A 5,971-nucleotide genomic window follows, 5' to 3' on the forward strand; every position below is an offset into this window, starting at 1 on the left:
TAAACAATTTCATGAAAAAATTTCATAAGATTAAACAATGAAATCGACAGATGAAGGTGATTTGCACGGTTTACACAAATGAGGGCGGTTTTCATATGATCACTCCTCTCTCTCTCTCTCTCTCTCTCTCTCTCTCTCTTTCTATATATATATATATATATATATATACATATTTGAAAATATTGAAAAGCTATATATTGATGACCCTTTTTTTGATTCATTCCCTTATTGGGCATCATTTCTGCAGCGATTAGATGGCAGAATACTTAAAAGAACAAGGGAGTACACAAAATTTGATAGAAAGATGGAAATGAGTGTACCCTTTTATGAAGTTCAAGAGTTTATGACCCACATCAACAAACATCTCACCACTATGGGAATAGAAATGGAGAAGAAGATGGCAAGTAACAACCACAATATGATTGGAAGGGCTGGAGTTACTCTTACCTTTAGAGAATGGTTTTCTCAACAATTACAATCAATGGAGGATCCAAAGTCATATAAAACGTTCAAGCAGGTGGATGCATCATCATACACTCATATATAATTTCAAGTACAAATTCATTTTCTTTGTCTCTAATCTCTTAATTCCCAGGTTGCTCAACTTTTGCGTGAAGAGAAGCTTAGTTTAATGGAGCTAATAACTGGTATGGTGCCACATCATCTTCCAGACGATGAAACACAGCGAAAACTTGCCATAGATAGGTGAGGTCGTGTGTACTTAAGAGATCTATGATAACTGTAATTAGTTGTTCCAAGTTTTAGTGATCGATTGGTGATGCTGTTTAATGCCAAAATTTCAGACTCTTTGGATTGATGGATAGAGATGGAAATTCGTCTATTTCACCATCTGAGTTGAAATGGTTCTTGGGGGAGTCCAAACAGAAGGATAAAACAGTAGATGAAGAAGTGTTTGAAATCATCATGACGCATTTAGACGTTGATGGAGATGGAAATATTGATCTAGAAGAATTCAAGATTGGAATGACATCATGGTTTTGGCAGATCGAACAAGATTACGAGTCACAGAATCATGTAAGAAACCCTATGAAGCACCCACACAAGTCTGTCTACTTTGTTGATATATATATATATATATATATATATATATATATATATAATTCTGTGAATTTGACAATGCAAGAAACTTGGATCATCTTATGCAGGAAATAGACCATGAGAACCGATCATGGATGAATGATGCGAAGGAAATATTTCTTTTGGTTGTTGGGATATCGATGTTAATAATTTTTGCTGAGCCTTTGACACAAAGTGTTCAAGCCTTCTCAGAATCTGCCAACTTTTCGCCATTATACATTTCCTTAATGCTTCTTCCAATGGTTAAACATCATAGAACAGCACGTGAAGCCATTAATGAAGCTGCAAGAAAGAAGAGACATCATATGATATCTTCAACTTTTTCAGAGGTTTGTTCTAATCTCATTCATAATGCATGCAATTCATCTTTTATATACTTAGCTGCAATGATTCTTGATTGAGAATGGAGGTTAAATTAAATGGATGCAGATCTACCACAGAGTATTGATGAACAACCTGATGGGGTTTTCTTTGCTTCTTTGTGTGATGATTTATCGTGGGTTGACATGGCATTTCTCAGCTGAGGTTCTTACGTTGGTGATTGTTTGTGCCATAGTGGGGCTCCTTGCAGGTTTCAATTCCAAGTTTCCAAGAAGATGGACATTCATCATTGCATTACTCTATCCATTATCTTTCAGCTTCTTTATCTGGGTCAACATTCATTTCCGCTGACTTCAATTAATCTTGAACAACTAAAAGTCGATGTGGCCATGAAGCAAGTAGTAGCCGGAACTATTCGTGTTAATTGTTGTTTCAAGTGTGTGTGTGTGTATATATATATATATATATCTATCTATCTGAGACCATATATATATATATATATATATATATGGCATCAACTATGAGTTTGTTTGATACCCTTTTCTGGTGTGAAGTTATTGATCTTTGTCTTCGAACCGTTTAGAATCAATAAGAAAATTGTTTGAGTGCTTTCTTGTTTTAGTTCGTGAAATCACTTTGATAATGACGATTAATGTGGGGATCTTATAACGAACAGGAATTTGAGTTCCTATGTATGTAACTGCTCTCGATTATCTTGTAAATTTTTGATGTAGAGTGCGTAGCAACAACCCAAATAGAGGAACAAACTGGACCAAGACAAAGCAAACAAAAACGCTGAAACAGAAGGTCCCATGGCTAACTGTGCGGCCTAAGTTGCTTGGATGGTGAACCTAAGGTCTGTTGACAAACCCTGCGACTTAAGCCGCGTGGCTAGCCACACAAGCCCCTCGGTTGGTCCCTGTGATTTATTGTTTGTGACATGTTTGGTCTTTATAGTTTCAGAATTACAGTTTTGCCATTATGGTATATAACAATGAAGACATTGTCCTAGTTTGATAATGATAAAAAGGACAAATATTTAATAAAAAATATAGAAAAAGACAAAAAATAATTAAAAAGCCAAAAAATAAAAAAGGGTAAATTACAATTTTGGTCCATGTATTTTTTAATTGGGTAAAAGTTAAAAGAATTGGTAAAAAGACTAAAATACCCTTTATCTAACGACGGCCGTTAGAGGTAGGGACCAAACCCAATCGTTTTTGTATACCACAATGATGAAACTGTAATTTTAAAACTGTAGGGACCAAAAGTGTTCCAAACAATGAACCACACGAACCAAATCTGTAGTTTACTCTTTAAAATATAATGATATAAATTAAATCGATGATATTAGGTTGAAAATGAATATAAATAGAGGTTGATGACTAACGAGGAAGTAAAAAGACAAAAATACCCTTAAATAACCTATATGTTATATGTGTACCTGAATTGATTCCATAAATTTGTTGAGCCCCGGCAAGCAAATTAAGTAATTATTTTGTGCTAAAAATGTAAAAGAAAATTCTTAACGAATTTGTACGACAACGATGATGCATGCGTGACGAAGAATCCGTTCCACATATCAAAGGAATGAGTTACTCTAAAGTGTCATGTTCAATTCAATCAATCTTCGAGTCATTATATATCCGTGATAAATAACCATCTCAAAACCTGTTATTTTTTCATTACCAAACTGTAACTATTTGTTACTTTTTACCATCAATTGTAAATTTTATCATAATTTTATAAATCTATAATTTATAAACATATGTCACTTGAATACAATTTAGAATTCTAACAATTTGCAATCTTAGGGGGTGTTTGGGATTGCTTATTTGAAATAACGTATGTTTTTATGCAAAAACACTAATCAACTTATTATAAGTCAGAAGGGTTTAACTTTTTCAAAAACTTCTTACTACCGGTTTGACACCGGTATAAATTGTTTATCAAAACACTCAAAAGTGCTTATTACCAATGACACACCGAAATAAGTCAATAAATTGTTTTTATAATCAATCCCAAACACCCAAGAACCAGACTCTCATGTCTGCTAGATGAAATTATTCTTCAAAAGGGTCCGGTTCATTTATGTTTTCAAAAGAAGTTTTCTATATATTGCTTCACTTTACCTCTGTAATCTTATAGTGGTGACATGTGCCACCGTATGCACCTTAGTAGGTCTGTCGATGCCTTAATGTGTCGGTTAGTACTCAACTAATCAATTGATATGTGGCATAACCACCATTTTCATCTATAGCTTCTAATAGTACTTCAATGGCTTTGCTTATAAGAACTCAAAAATCAATGAATGGTGAAATATTTCCTTCCCAGTTGAAGTAATTTGTATATTATTTTCATTTTTATATTCTGTAATTAACTAATTAGTTTTTGTTGAGTAATTAATATGTAGGGATCAATGAATTGAATATGATATTGGTATTCAACTACCTTGGTTTTTAATAATTGTGAAGGCCAAAAGGACCAGTGTGGAAACGTTGACTTAATCATCTAGATCTGTTAGAAAGAATTCCCATGGATGATTGAAATGTATGTGTCTGTGTATATATATATATATATATATATATATATATATATATATAGTTTATTTCAAATACAATCCATCGCATTTGTACAACCAATGCAACACAATAAATTGAGATATTTATGGAAATGATGAGAGTTCATTTATTATGATTTAAATATTTATGGAAGATGAATATGGCTCATTAATTATTATCAATACTTTATATTAGGAAACAATTAAAACTTCTATGAAATCACACATTAATCAAATGAAATGGACGGTTGAGATTGAGTTGTATTGGTTGCACAAATGTCAAGGGTTGTATAATAACCAACCCCTCTCTCTCTCTCTCTCTCTATATATATATATATAGACTTGGATCACGTGAGACCAAACTGTTTTCGTAAGAACACTTTTTTACACTTGAAACTTCACAGCAAAACGCGGTGATGATAACATTTACAGTGTTTTTTACTGTGAATGTTCAACTTCGTTTACCTTCACAACGTTTTGCTGTGAAGTTTCACGTGTAAAAAGTGGTCTTACGAAAACATGCGGGTCTCACGTGAACCAAACCCCCCCCAACACGTATATATATATATATATATATATATATACTAGGTTCGACCCCGTGTATTACACGGGGTATTTTAAATGAAGAAAACTCTGGACATTAACTCTGAAAGAAAACTCTGAACATTAACTCTGAGACACAAGAATTCAGAGTTCTATTGTTAGGATGGAAAATAACTCTGGACTTAACTATGAGTAAGAGGAATTCAGAGTTGTCTTCTAAGTCTAGAAATTATCTATGAGCATAACTCTAAGTCACAAGAATTCTAACTTCTTATAACTCAGAAACGTAACTCTGAACTTCAACTCTGAAAAGGAATTCAGAATTGTCTTCCAAGTCTAGAAAGTATCTATGAGCATAACTCTGAGTCACAAGAATTCTAACTTCTTATAACTCAGAAACGTAACTCTGAACTTCAACTCTGAAGAGGAGTTCAAAGTTGTATTCTAAGTCTGGGAATAAGCTATGGAATTAAGTCTGGAACAAAACAATTTAGAGTTATGTTGTAAGTATGAGAAATAACCAATATCTGATGCCTTCATATTGGTGATTTGTATCACTAATGTCATTTAAGTGTAATGAGATTAATTTGTTGACCAATGTAATCATGATAAATGTCGAACAAGTAAGGAAGGTGCGGAGTGCACACTTATTTGAATTTATTTTTAGGGGCGAAGCCCCTCCGGGGGTAGCGCCCCCGGTGGCGGGGTCTAAGGGGCAGAGCCCTTGGCTGGGGTCGAGAGTTATGTTGTAAGTCTGGAAGCCACTTCAGAGTTAAATTCAGACTTATAACTCTTATTTTCCAGACTTTCATTCTTGTATGTCTTACAAGTTTGGAAGACAACTCTGAATTTTAATTCGCAAATTTGCTTCTCGCATAAATGTTCCCCCCTCCCCCCCTCTCTCTATATATATACATAATATGCCATGTGAACCAAATTAACCAACCCAATTTCACAATCACCCAAATGGGGAAATTAGTTGTTTCAAGAAGAAGTGCATCTTGTTTTGTTTTTCTTGTTTTGGTGTTATCAGCTGGAAAGGTTGCAGGTCGTGTGCATTATGATGCTGATGCTATTGACCAGTTGCTGCTCTCGGATGGTAGTGTAAGTGGTCATGAAGAAGACTCCATTCTGCATGATCATCTCAAAGGAATGGATTATTGTGAAGGGAAGTCATGTCATCAAATGTACGGGTTCTTGCCATGCTCAACTAATCTCCCAGGTCATATCTTTCTTATTGTGATATATGAATACTTGTTGTATTGTGGAGAACTCTGTGTTACTCGTGATGCAAGGGATCTCTTTGGCCAACGCTATTTTTGGGTTGCAGTTTTCTTCCAGCTTCTTGATTCTTTACCAGAACCTCTCGTACTTGCTGGTATATATACACGTATCATCTATATGCATATATATATATACATACAAGATTGGGTTCATGTGAGACCAACC

The sequence above is a fragment of the Cynara cardunculus genome (genome assembly GCF_001531365.2).
Source record: "Cynara cardunculus var. scolymus isolate 2C chromosome LG 17, CcrdV1, whole genome shotgun sequence".
Lineage (NCBI taxonomy): Eukaryota > Viridiplantae > Streptophyta > Magnoliopsida > Asterales > Asteraceae > Cynara > Cynara cardunculus.